General features: G+C 46.2%; 1 protein-coding gene across 1 annotated transcript in view; it reads left to right on the top strand.

The window, feature by feature from the left end:
• Positions 1-14,553, top strand: part of IQCK (IQ motif containing K) — a 51,312-nt gene that overhangs the window by 34,825 nt on the left and 1,934 nt on the right. The gene's annotated exons all lie outside the window — the stretch shown is intronic.

Genomic DNA, 14,553 nt, shown 5'->3' with positions numbered 1-14,553 from the left:
TGTTCTTTCAAATATAAATGATACTGCCAGTTGGTTTAGTAGAAGATTACTTCATGACAAAGTTTTGATTGACCCAAGAAGCCCTTGCCCCAGTGATCAGGGAGCAGGAATCCCCCCTGCCCAAAGGATTATGGATTGTCAGTTCAGTGGAAGCTGCCTTTCAGCCTGCTTGGATGTTGATCCCTCTAGTTTTGTGCTGTTTGCTCCTGACTGTGCCTCCTCAGAGGCTCAGGGGAAGAAGGGCCCTTCGCATCCCCTGCTAGCCAACCTTTGAAAGACAATGCTGCCAACAACCTGGAAGCATCAGGAGTGGCACATGCTCCATGTGCTCTTTTGCTGAGCCACAGTCCATCTCCAGCATGGAACATCCTGGCAGGGCCTTCAGAATATGCCCATTTCAGTACACACACCTGAGTATGAACTCTCCCCACCTGGTGCCCACTGCACCAAGCCAGCTGGCTGGGGATGAAGGGCTCGGTAGCTCAAACCATTGGTTGGCACCCAGTTGGAGGAGGCTGCCTTAGTTAACATGCCTTGGACAGAGACTAACACTTGGAGGCAGTCAACAGCTATATTGGAATGCCTTTAGGAGTAAGATCACCTCTGATCTCACTCAGCTAAATAGATGAAGACATTTCAGGTGTCATAAACTAACTTATTAGCAGTTTATCGATTTTTCAAAAAAACGTATGAGTTCATAAACATACCATTCACACATAGGAGAATGATTACTCCAATGTCTCTAAGATGAATTAACTGACAGAACACATAGGAGAAGTGGTGCTAAACAGGAAATTATGATTGCTGAGATGTGGGTGAGCCTCATGGACACTTGGAATCTATGCTAAAATGTCATTAATTTTATGAGAATTTGTTTATATAATTTTTTACTGATAATGATAGGTTTGGGTGTTGTTGTCTTTTGTCATTATTGGTCCTTTGCTGTTCTGTCTGTAATTATCCTGAAAGGATTCTTTTTTAAAGCCAAGGGGGGGGGGGGCACAGGTGCCTGTTGGCATGATCCTCCACAAATCTCAGGAATCAGTGAGACACGTATTTCTGTAAATTTTTGACAAATTGGTTAGATAAAACATGCATGTGTATAGCAATGTTTGCCTTTGTAAACATAGCTGAACCTACATAGTTATACAGTAGAACTTACACATAAAAAAGTCCTTAACTTTACATTTGAGTCATTCCCTGCTTGATTCTCTGGATTAGAATTTCTTCTGAAATATCCCTTACTTTGGATATTATGTGGCTTGTAACCACTTTGGTTCAGGTTAACATCATTATTTTTTTGTAGGAAATGACAAGAAAGAATTGTAACCAAGTGTTGTAGTATAAAGGGATTCTATTCAGGATGCCGGCCGGCTGGCCGGCCAGCCAGGCAAGCCTTCTTTTAGGATATGCCATTCCATCCCCCCTGCTTACTCCTCCTGGGTTTGTCTCTTCCCTTCTGGGTTTCTTTGTAAAGTCTTTTTGTGTTTCTACAAATCTTGGCATTCCCCTGCGCCTGCTGGTATCTCCATCACATGCATGGATCTGTTTTTGTCTGCCTAAGGATTGTAGCTTGGAAAATTCAGATGGCTTTGCTAGATAAGATTGTGCGCATTGGGCCTTTTGCATTCCCCTCTTCTTAAAAAAGCAAACCAGCTTTTGGTACTTCTGCAGACTTGAGCCTCCTGTGAGCCTACCCATAACTGCATCTTGCGTGTGGACATTGTTGTTCTAGCTACCTAAGGATCCATGCCCAGAGAACACAATCCACCATTGGTATATATGGCGTGGGTGGGTAACCTCCATTCATGGTCCTAATTTGGGCCACAGAGATCATCCATCCCTTCTACAGAAGCTTGATCTCAGTCTTTCTGCCTGGGCCTTGTTCACTCACCTCCCCAAGGCCCACTCCTTGTTCTGGAGGCTACCAGAGAGTCTTGGCAGGAGGCAGGGAGTGGAACACTTTTCCTCTCTCTGCTCTATGATATATACCACGTCCCAAGGATCGCTTAGCTTGAAAACAGTAAAGTATTTTGGAGAGGACTCCTGTGTGATTCTGCTCGAGTCTTTCATCCTTCCCACCAAATCAAAGTGCCAAATTATATGTAGCATGTGTTAAAAATAAGATTCCGCTTGCCAGGATCTGTCGGCCAAGAGCTCTTGATGCCTCTTGCTTTTATGACAACATCCTCTTCTGTTGTTGCCATCTTGGCACCTGTGCCTGTAAATCCACTGAAATGGCGCCCACCTGCAGACTGGAAGCCTCCTTCAGTGTTAACCCAGCTTCTATTTATAGCGGATGTACGGAATAATCTTCAAATATGAATTCTTTAAAAAATGAGATGAAAAAATACCAAATCCTCAGAAGACCTCTCCAGTATAATGCCAAGGTGCACTGTTGATGTCACTGGAGCAATGCATGTTGTACACGGAAAGGGTTTGAAGACATTCTGCCTTTATTTGGGGGAATGTCCAAATGCTTTATTCATCCATTGAATATGCAGCACATCATGATGACATTCTGCCCAGCACAATGGATGTCTCTGTGCTGGCGCTGTGCTGCAAAGACAACCAGTCCTGTGTCCAAATGGCAGCGGTTTTGGTTTGCAATTTATTGGGGAACCCTGAAGGCATTTTTGTGATAGATGGTTCCTGGTGGGATCGATGCAGATGGCTGGGGACGAGGGCGGGCATGCCCACGCTTCTCGCTTGCCCAGTTTAGAGGGTTGTTAGGTTGAGGAGCACAAGGGAATGTGAAATCAAATAATACTAATAATAAATGAATGCACAACAGGATAAAAAGGTGACATACTGTAATCATCATCAGTCTTTCTACTTATGCTAATTACAAAAACATACTAGGTGAAGCAGTGCTATTAACAATAGCCCAATAAAGTGTTAACAATAGCATCTTAACAATGCTATCAGAAAAGAATTGTCATGAATAATTATTGCCTTTATCAGTACTCAGCAAAGTTTATTTAAAGTGGCTGATTTCACTGAATGGTGTTCTATGTGGCTTTTATCCTGCAACCCTAACCTCAATCTTCAATTGCAGATGCTTTAAAAAATAAATAAAGGGGTGGGGAGGAGGAATGCATGGAGAAATTGAGTCAAGTGACAACAACTATTTAAACAGGGGTTGTTTTGTTTTGTTTTGTTTGAAAGGCAGTTGTTCCAAGCTCCATGCAAGCCAGCTGGCTCATTGAACCTCACCAGCAACTCAGCTTCATGGAATATTTGGCAATATTTAAGCAGTTATATTGCTTAAAGCATGGACACTCGGGCTCGACAGTATTTGAGTGAGCATTTGGCTGGTGTGGGATCTCTGGGTCCTGATTACAGAACAGGGCCACTGTCAGTCTCTCGTACTGTTGGGCAACTACAATGCCTGTCTCCTTCTCAATGATGAAAGGCGCCTTTTATTTAGAAAAGAAAAAGAAATCCTTCCTGTAGAACTGCTGGGCAGTCGGTCATCGAATCATAGAATGGTAGAGTTGGAAGAGTCTTATGGCTCATAAGGCCATGGAGTCCAACTGTCCTTTCACCATATTTTCCAACAATGCCCCTGATGTAGCATCACTTTGGGGTAAGACAGCCAAGTGACCTACTATACAGAGGACTGTCCTCTGTGTGAAAGATAAAGAACTGTAAGAAGTTGGGGAACAGTTAGCACCTGGACGACAGCCTGAGTGGACATGAAGACCACCAGGTCCTTCTTTCTCACAATAATGTTTCCATTTCAATTATGCATACATTTAGTATAAATTAGCACATACAACTATTATGGAAATAGCCTATTTGGGGATGTTTCAGTTGCTACCTTATTCTGGGGTATTGTGGGAAATTAAGATGGCAGCTAGATGCAGCCAATGAAAGGGAGAAAAGGGAGACAAAATCTCGAGATGCAGAAACTAGACTTTTATTCTTTAAACTAGCCCAATGGGGTTTGCCCTTATATTTATTTATTTAAAACATGTTTATGCCACCCCCATCACAACGAAGCCTCGGGGCGGCTCACAACAGAAACAAAATACATAAATGAATAATAATATAACAGTAAAAAAATTATTTAAAAACCCCCGGTGCATCTCGGCTAAAAATTTAAATCCTATAAATACAAATAAGTTAACAATTAAAATAAGTTTTAAATAAAAAGGTCTTAGTCTGGCGCCGAAAAACAAATAATGACGGCACCAGGCAGACCCCTCTGGGGAGCGCATTCCATAGATGGGGCACCACCACAGAGAAAGCCCTCCTCCGGGTACTCACCCTCCTAATACCATTCACAGAGGGTTCCGGAGAAGGGCATCCGTTGCTGATCTCAAAGGGCGGGAGGGCATAAATGGGCTCAAGCGTTCCTTTAGATATCCAGGTCCCAAGCCGTTTAGGGCTTCATTGGTCATAACCAACACCTTGAATTGGGCCCGGACTTCAATCGGAAGCCAGTGGAGCTGACGGAGGACTGGGGTTATATGAGAACAACGCCCAGTACCCGTCAGCAACCTAGCAGCTCTATTCTGCACCAACTGAAGTATCCGGACCGTCTTCAAGGGTAGCCCCACATAGAGCGTGTTACAGAAATCTAATCGGGAAGTCACCAACGTGTGTGTCACTGTCGCCAGGCAGTCGTTTTCCAGGAAGGGACGCAGCTGATGTATCAGCCAAAGCTGAAGGAAGGCGCTCCTCACCACTGCCGTCACCTGAGCTTCTAGAGACAGCTCAGGGTCGAGGAGCACTCCTAAGCTGCGAACCCTGTTCCTCAGAGGGAGTGCAACCCCATTTAGGACAAGGCCCAAGTCCCCCATCCCGAGGCGCGAACCACCCACCAACAGGACCTCCATGTTGTCTGGATTGAGCTTCAGTTTATTGGCCCTCATCCAGCCCATTACCTCGGCCAGGCACCGGTTCAGCACAGCCACTGACTCACCTGGATTGGTGGAAAACGAGAGGTAGAGCTGGGTATCATCAGCGTACTGATGATTCTGCAGCCCACACCTCCTGATGACCTCTCCCAGCCGTTTCATGTAGATGTTAAATAGCAAAGGGGACAAAATGGACCCCTGTGGAACTCCATGGCATAACTGCCATGGCGCAGAGCCATAGTCCCCCAGCACCACCTTCTGAAATTGGCCGTTGAGATAGGAACGGAACCACTGCCACGCGGTGCCTCCAACTCCCAATCCCGCTAGCCTATTCAGAAGGATACCATGGTCAATGGTATCAAAAGCCGCTGAGAGGTCCAGGAGAACTAATGGACGCACTCCCCCCATCTCTCTCCCTGCACAGGTCATCGTACAGGGCGACCAAGGCAGATTCAGTGCCGTACCCGGGTCTGAAGCCGGACTGAAATGGGTCCAGTTAATCAGTTTCATCCAAGAATGCTCGGAGTTGTCCCGCCACCACCCGCTCTAGCACCTTGCCCGGGAATGGGATGTTGGCCACCGGTCTATAATTGGCGGCCACCTCTGGATCCAGGGATGCCTTCTTTAGGACTGGTCGGACTACCACCTCCTTTAAAGGGGCAGGTACCTGGCCATCTCTTAAAGAGGTGTTGACTACCTCCAGGATCCAGGTCCCAGTCCCATCCTTTGACTTTCTTAAGTAGCCAAGATGGGCATGGGTCTAGTAAGCAGGTGGTAGGGTGTACTCGTCCAAGCACCTTGTCCACATCATCAGGCCGCAACAACTGAAATTCATCCATTAATTGTGGACTCGACGGCGTTGATGGCATCTCCCCAGTAGAATCTGGTTCAATAGTAGAGTCCAGCTCATGGTGAATCTGAGTGATTTTCTCCCTGAAATGCTTGGTAAAGTCGTCACAGCAGGCCTTCGAGGGTGGCACAAGATCTTTCTTTGGGCCCGGATGTACCAGCCCCTGCACCACCCGAAAGAGCTCTGCCGGACGGCATTGTGAGGAGGCAATGGAAACGGAGAAGAATTTCTTCTTCACCATCCTCACCGCCACAGCATAGGCCCGATAGTGGGCTCTTAAGTGTGTTCGGTCAGAATCACCCCATGATCTCCTCCACCTATGCTCTAGATGTCTCCCAACCTGCTTCATTGCCTGTAATTCAGTTGTATACCAAGGAGATGAACGGGCTCTGCCAGGTGGGAGAGGATGCTTGGGAGTGATCGTGTCAATAGCCCTGGTCATCTCCTCATTCCACAGTTCAACCAGGGCATCGACAGGATCACCAGCCTTGTCAACTGGAAAATCCCCCAGAGCTTCCAGGAATCCATCAGGATCCATCCAGCTCCGGGGGCGGACCAGTACAATCCGGTCCACACCCTTACAGAAGGAAAGGCCGCTCTCGAGCTCAAACCTGTATTACTGGGCCTTCTAGAGGTGTTAAAAGCCTACAGAACTTTCTCTGAAACAATGCTCCCCAAGAATAAATCCCACTAATGCAGGGTGCAGGTCTGAAATATGCTACACTACTTTGCAGAATAAACTCCACTTTTTCTATCTTGAGACGTTCTCTTGGCTTCTCATTTGGTGATCTTGAATGTTCCCCAGTTCTGCCCAGCCTCAGCTCAGCAGCCAGCTCTGCATGCAGTGCAGCTTGGAGCAGTGCCCCTAGGAAAGCTCAGCATGGGGCCCCAAGAGGAGAAGCATCCTCACAAACCTCGAGCAGACCCTGCTAGAGCGCACGGAGGGGTGGTCCTTTTCACTGGTTATATTATGCTTGTGGATTATGCCACTAGCGTTGCCTGAAGAACTGGCTATGAGCAGTTTGCCCTGCACCCCTGCCATAGAGCCCCTGGCCCACTGACAGAAAGAGCAGAGCAAAGACATTCCCCTGCTCCTCTTTATCTTGGTGACGTACTCAGGAGCATGATCTTTGACCAAATTTCCTGGGAATAACCACCATCCTGTGGGATTCGGCTTGCAATTCCTTGCCAGACCCGAGGCCCAAGGATGAGGCTGTGAGCTTCTGAGTGATTTCATAAGCTTTCCTCTCTGTCGTGTATCACATGGTAACTAAATTGTTTATTCAATCCCCCCCTCCCACAAAACAAAGGCACATTTGTGTTTTGAAAACAGCAGCCTCTATTCACAGCTTAGCACAAAAGTTTCCACTCCCTTTCCTGTAACTTCATATTTTAATTTTGAAATATCTCAAACTTCTCAATGGGTATGGGTGAAGATTTGACTTTGCCTGTGTGTGTGTGTGTGTGTGTGTGAGAGAGAGAGAGAGGGAGAGGGAGAGGGAGAGGGAGAGATCTGCTTTGTCCAATCACAGGGTGTTAATAAATCAGAATGACTTGTTAATCATACTCTGTGTGGTGTTGCAGTGTGCTTTGTTGTGATGTGCGACAGACTGGCTTATTACAATGACTAATCCAGAAAGCTTGGGCTGTCCGAGGGTCCTGGGTTGCCTTGCTAACTGGGCGGGCACTGGGTTGGCTTGGGCCTTTTGGGTTGTGGCACCCCAGCTCTAGAATGAGCTCCCTAAAGAAGTGCAGCTTGCACCTACTCTGTATTCTTTGAGGCACCTGATAAAACCTTGTTATTTTCCCAGTATTTTAACAGTTAACTTTTAAACTCTAATTTTAATATCGCTTTTCATCGTGTACTGCTGCTATGCCTCTGTGCTGATGCAGTTGCTGTGGCTTAATTGTTGTACATTAATTTTTTGTGGTTTGTGCGTTTTAAACTTTTGTTAACCACCCAGAAACACTCGGCTATCCGGCAGTATAAACAGGAAAGAAAGAAAGTCTGGAGGGCGTCAGGCTGGGTCAAATGCTCCTCCTCTCTCCCATCCCGACTTCTCTGAGAGTGCACGAGGGGTGGGGGAGGCTGTGTGAACATGAACATGAGAGATCAGTGTGTGGCTGTCTGTTTTCCTGTGTGAGGAAGGGAGAGAACCAGATGGAGGGGGTCCAGTCCCCACCTGGCACCAGTTCCGACTGTACCCACACTGGGCACATGGTCCCCAGTAGGCCATCGGGGGCCCAGATTCTCGTCCACCCATGATGCAGGAGCTCTGGGAGTCTAAGAGGCAGGGGAGGAGAAGGGGTGGAGTCGTGCTGGGGATCATGAACTGAGGCTGGCGTAGCTTCTGGCTCACCAAGCCCCTCTCACAGCTGCGGCTCTAACCGCTGTTCATGGAGGTGCCTGCAGGGCCAGGCCAGGACCTGCTATGGACAGCAAGACCTGGACTGTGGTCCCAGTACCAGTGTGAAGGCATAGTTAGCACACGTAACATCACCCTTAAAATCTCTTTGCTGCCTTGTAGCAAGCTAGCATGCATGCGTGATAGATAACAGAACAAATGTGGCTTTTATGATTCCATTAAGGCACTGAACTGGAATTTATGTATTTACTTAAAAAAAAAACTATTTCTAAGCCACCTTTCAGGACAGAAGACTTTCTCTTCCTCTGATGAAAGGCGCTTCCTCAAAGGCAGGAGTCTTGGCTTAGAATGTCCTCTTCAGTCAGACAAAGATCCCTCTGTCAGAGGAGCAAAAAACCTTTCGGTCCAACTCAGTATCAGTCAATCCATAAACAATCTCCCAAGTCCGCTGTGTTATATTCAGAAATGCAGGGAAGACAATTTGTTCAAAATAGCCAGCTTTTCATTTCCTTTCTATATTCTGCTGGCTTACATGAAACCCTTGAACTGCATTCCAAACTGAAGCAAGCACTGCCCGGGCCTGAACATTCAAGGAGTGTATGTGGCATTTCCAAATGGTGGGGACACTTGATCTCAGCAATGACAGCTGAGAATGCTGTGAGAGAAGTCATGCGCCCCTCCAGAGAGGCAGGTCCTGCTGTACTGGTCCACGCCCACCATTGGGAGCTTTGGAAATGCCGGCCCCACTGCACCAGCGCTTCAGTTTTTGGGAGACAACCACAACAAACTACGGGAGGGCTGAGAGATGAAATGGAAGCTGACACCTCAGGCACCTGTATCAAATTGCAGCCAAGTTACCGTCAATGTTGTATGTGAATGGAGTAGCACCAGTCCTCTAAAGCAGACAGTTTGAGATACATTTGGGCATTTTTTTCCCTGTGGGGAACGAAGAACAGCAAGGCACAATTTAGAGAAGTGTAACTTCCAAAAGAAAATTAAATTATCTGCACATCATTCTAGGATCAGATCAGTTTGCTTAAGATTGTGCAGAAATTGAATTTGCTTAAGAATTGTGCATCCCTACCTCCAGTGGCATAATTTTGCTTTTGCTTAGTTCCCCCACCCCACCCTTGCCATGCCTCTCCTATAACTTAAGCAGCCAGAAGAGCTTCAAGCTAAAATGTACTGATATTTTGGCCCTGCTCCTTTCCCTCCAGCTCTGCCTACCTGATTCTGGAATGCTACCTCTAAGTGCTTCTCCAAAACTAAATTTGGTCCCGAAACTGGTTGACACCCACAAAGCAGACAACACCAAACTGAATGTATCAACAGTCTGCAGAGAGCAGGGTTGCTTTGTTTTGTTTTGTTTGGTGACTAGTGTGAAAGGCTGCTGTTACTTTTCTCTTTATTGTAGGAATGAGCAATTGATCCCATCAAGTACCAGGGACAGCTGGTGCCTTGAAGGGCTGACAATTTCATCTTCATGTGTGGATCACATGTCTGGTAGTCTGAGAATTTTAATGGTAGCTAAGGGGGGAGCTAAAAAGCCTTCCGCAGGATGGAACCTTGTAGAAGGGCGGTGTGTGTGTGTAAAACTGCAGTTTTAATGAATCCACTACCAGTGGATTTTGCTCTGGCAAAAGAGCACTTCCATGCAAAACTGTTCCCAGCTATCCTTGCCCTCTTCTTGGGTCAAGCATTTTGATTTCAACTTTCAGCCACCCACCACTGTCCTGTGATATGAGATCAGTCGGTGCTTAGGGACATAACAGACACGATCCTCTTCAGCTCTCCCACTCTTTTACTCACACACATGCCCATTCACACATATATATCAGTGCACCCACCACACTCAACCACAGACAGACAATGCTTGTATAAGGTAAATATGGTGGTCTAAGCCCTCTCCCAGAGTTAGTGTGTCAGCATTTATTTATTTATTTTTCCATTTATATCCTGCCTTTTTCCTACAAAGGGCTCAAGGCAGCTTACATCTCTTCCTCCATCTTATCCCCACAACAACAACCCTGTGAGGTAGGTTGAGCTGAGAGTCTGTGACTGGCCCAAAGTCACCCAGTTGGCTCCATGGCTGAGCGGGGACGAGAACCCAGGTCACCTGAGTCCCGGTCCCATGCTCTTAACCACTGCACCACACTGGCTCATTTAAAAAGCTATTTAGAACAGTTCTTTAGTTAATGCTGGTTATAGTATGCGATGGCTGTAGGTGGAAGGGACTCATTGGAAGAAATGCTTTTCCCTCTTTGTTTTTTGATGTAGTTACCAGTTGAATGGTGTGGATCTTAGTTTCTGCATAAATAGCAACTATTGGTTCCACATAGGGAATCACATATAATGTGAATGTTCTTGCATAAGGGTTGTAATAATGGGATTTCTTTACATTTTCCCCCACTAAAGAGGACCAGAGCAGGCAAATGCATTTGGCATAGTGCTAATGTGTATATGTGCAAGCCTATATATTTAGAAAAATTAGTACTGTGTGTATGTACTGCCATAGATGTGACGTAACATAGGTGGACATTTGTGCCTACTAACTTGCTGTTCTGACTTAGTGAGATATTGGTATTTATATGAACTTTGGATTATATTTTGGGAGATTTCTTTCAGCCAGTCTTGTAGCTGTTGATTCTGTCAATCAGGACCCGGGTTTACGTTCTCTAAAACTGTCAGACTAAACGTTAGGCAAAATTGGGGAAGGAAAAGACCCTCTTAGTTTTGTTTCCCTTTTGTGGACCTTTTTGAATGAAGGCAAAACAAATCACAAAGGCTGCTTTGAGAAGCTGTTTCCATAAAAGGCGGTATATGTGTGTGAAGAGTTTTTCCACTCACACGTTCCCTAAACACAGTTTTAGTGAATGCCATCAGTGTGGTACAGCACAGCTCCAACCTGATACCTGCAGATGGATCAAATGATTACTCCCACTATCTCTGATAGCACTGAATGATGGGAGCTGTAGTCAGACACATCTGGGGAAAGCTACAGCAGAGGGGCTTCCTACCAAGTGGGATGTGCTGTGACGCTGTCTCTTTAAGAGCTAAAGGTCTCTGTCCATCCAGACAGACCACAGCTCCAGTTTCACACTGATGCTGTTTCAGGCATTTCATTAGTCAGCTTGAGTGATCTTCCCATACCATATATATTTTTTACACTACGCTCTTTCTTGCTAACAAGTTGCACTTAGTTGCTTATCTAAAATCATGGATCAATTCATTATCTAAACACGAAGCTTCATTGCTTTTTGAGGTTGTACTATGGCTGTTTGTATAAATGTACCCATTTCATTCAAATCTTGACATGGACTAGCTTCCTCTGATGTAGTTCTCTTTTTGTAAGCTCAGGTTAGTATTGGAAAAAACTGTGAAGACTGTTTTCTAGTATTAATTGCACTGATTCAGGGTGCAACCCTGTATATTTCAATGTGGGAGCAATTTCACCGCATTTCCAAAGTTCAGCCCATAAGTCCCATTGCCTGTATAGTAAAAACTGCATCACCCCCACATGCAGTCCTTGAAAAAAGTATCTATAGGAATAAAATTATTGATGAATTATGAGTTGTCCTTGAACCCAATAGGGGCTTCTAGGTGATTTACTGTTAAAAATTGCATTGTATTTAAAAAAATTTTGAAAGCTATGGCACTTGAAAAAGAAAACAATTTGAAAACCTTGAAAGAACCAATTTAAAACTGTAAAAACAACTGAAAAATGTTATAAGTCCACAAAGAGGGGAAATGGAGAGGAGAGAATTTTAAAACAAAGTGCAGACTTAAGAGATGTAGGGTGCAATCCTATGTATCTTAATGTGCATTGAACTGTACCCTTAAAATCCTAACAAGCTATACAGAGCAAACCTGTTTTAACAGTGCACTTAAAACAAAACAAAGAAGGGGGCAAGGTACCTTTCTCCAGGAGAGAGTTACACAGCCAGGGTGCTGCCACAGGGAAGGCCCTGCCTTGTGTTACTACCAACATAACCTCCCTTGGGCATGTGAGACATACAAAAAGGCTTTCAAAGATCTTAAACTATGAGGAGGTTCATGTGGGAGGAAGTGATCTTTCAGGCATTGTGCCCTGAGCAGTTTAGGGGTGTATAGGTAACAAAAATACCTTGAATTGTACCTGGTAACCCCAGGTTTCCACCAAAAATCTTTATGAGGAAGAAACTCCTACAATGGGAAAGGCAAATGTGTACCTTTAATTCCTCCAAAAGCTCAGCTGGATGGGAGGGGCATAAAGCAGAGCATCATGGAGGATGGTATTCCAAACCACTGGCCACACATTCCAACATATTCTCTAGCATTGCATATGATCTTCGGAAACATGATAATCAGTAGTGACCTACCTTTGCTTGTAGCATAATCTGTCAGTTGTAAGTAGCTGATTTTTTAGAATGGACTTGAGAGGCGAACAGGTCTGTGCACTAGTCTGACGTCTTTTGAAACGGGCACATCTGAATGCTGTCAGAGGGACTCAACCTCCATCCATGTGGGTGTTTGCAGAGGATGTGTGGCAGGGAACCCTCCTTCATCGCTAGCCTCCTGGTAGCTGAATCTCTCAAACTATGTATTAGTCCCACTCTTTTTCTGTGCATGCATAGACAGTAATACGGCCCACCACCCCTAGCATGGGTGAGCCAGCTCTGCATAGGATTGTGACCGTCCCTGTGGCCCCAAGAAAAACCTCCTGGGAGCACATTGTGGGTCACAGAGAGAGGTCTGTCGGTGGGCAGAGGCCTCCTCCTTGCGGTGGCGAGACCCTGGATCGTTGCCCTTCAGAGTTTTGCAGCCCCGCCGTTTGTTCATTCCTCACGATTTGAGCGGCACCCTGCCCTGCTCCCAAGAAAATGGCACTTCGACCGCAAAGAAAACCATGTTAGCAACCTTTTGGAAATGCTTAAAAGTATTAAAACACAGCCCAAAATGCTGCCATAAAAGAACACTTCCTGCTGTCAGCCGTGCTGGCTAGGGCTGATGGGAAGTGAAGTTCAGTACTTGGTGGGCATCGGGCGGCTGTGCAGCAAGGGAACAGGGAGAGAGGGAGGCCCAGGCCCAGGGGCAGAATGAAATAGGTCTTTCCCACACGGGCTTGTGCCAACGGGCCCATCCTTTGCCTGCGGGTGTCTACGCATCTGTGTGGCAGCCCTGCACAGGCACAGAATGCCGAGGAGGAGGCAGGGCTTTTACTATCATCATTTTTATGCCGGGCTTTTGTTCATTTACTATTGTTTACTCCAGCCGGCAACCCCACTGTGGCCTTTTTGTCTGGCTGCCCAGCTCAGCTGGCCCACGGAGAGCGTTCTTGTGTGGAGTGGGGCGCACAAGCAGCCATTCTCTCCTCGACATGTTTCTTGCGCATTAATATAGTATACCGTGTGATTCCCAAGGCTTCACTCACTATTTTGCTGTATGCAAACAGTCTCCGTTAAGCACAACTTTTTTCAGGGAAAAGAGGTCCTTTTCATTAAATCCCTGTTGAGGACACTGATCTGCTTCTAATCAGAAGACCTCTTGGGCTTACAGAGCACACAGACCTCTCTGGGGCAACGACCTGAGACCCGTTGTGTCTGTGCTGGGAGGAGGGCACTCGCTCCAAAGGAGCAATCTCATCCATGTTTTCAAAGAACAAATCCCAACATTCCCCAGCCAGCCGTTTAGTTTAGAGCTGAGTTTGGAAAAGCCAGACCCATGTGCATGCCCAGGGCCCTGGAAATATCCTGGATTCAGAATACAGAAGAGGCAGTCAGTAAAAATACTCTGAGTGCTGCCTTTGGGTATGCTGTCTGACCATCATTCTTCCATACTTGGCCTGGAGTTAACTTCAAGCTAGGGTTCATGTTAGAACAACCAGCACCTCTGTGCACATCTGGCAGCTAGAACTAGCCTAGATTGAGCAGAGTGAGCGAGCAGTAAACAAGCACACACTGAGAGATGCCTTTTCACCCACTGTGTGAGTGTGCAGGGAGTGGGGTGTCAGGTTTTGGTGGATCTTCAGGCGGGGTTAGGTCAGGAGAACCTGCGCCCTGGTACATATCAAGGAGCCAGGAACTAGCCTTGACAGGGCTAACAAAGTGAGTGGCCCATGGGAACACCTCAGAGGCTGCCTTTATGCCTATTATTTCAATGTATAGGGACTGAAACCACATGCTTAGTTTGGGATTAATTCCATGTTGGGATTCTGACAATCAGCATCTCTGTACAAGTCCAAGGGTCTAGAATTATCCTAGACTAGGCAGAGAGAGTGATGAACAAAAGCACCCCGAATGCGGTATTTTTGGATATTGTCTGAGTGTATATGCCTGCTCACTGAGTTCAAACTTGAAGTTAGGAAAGCCCACATCCCTCGACATATCCCGGTGCCAGGAAGTAGCCTTTATTTGGCAAATAAAATTGAGTACCCCACAAGATTGGATCGATGGAGCAACCCCCTGGCCTGCTAGAAGGGGGTGTCCTGTGTTCC

This window comes from Varanus komodoensis, unplaced genomic scaffold, assembly GCF_004798865.1.
Source record: "Varanus komodoensis strain SLA01 unplaced genomic scaffold, ASM479886v1 scaffold26, whole genome shotgun sequence".
Lineage (NCBI taxonomy): Eukaryota > Metazoa > Chordata > Lepidosauria > Squamata > Varanidae > Varanus > Varanus komodoensis.
The sequence above is the reverse complement of the archived record's forward strand: the minus strand, read 5'-3'. Positions and strand labels throughout refer to the sequence as shown.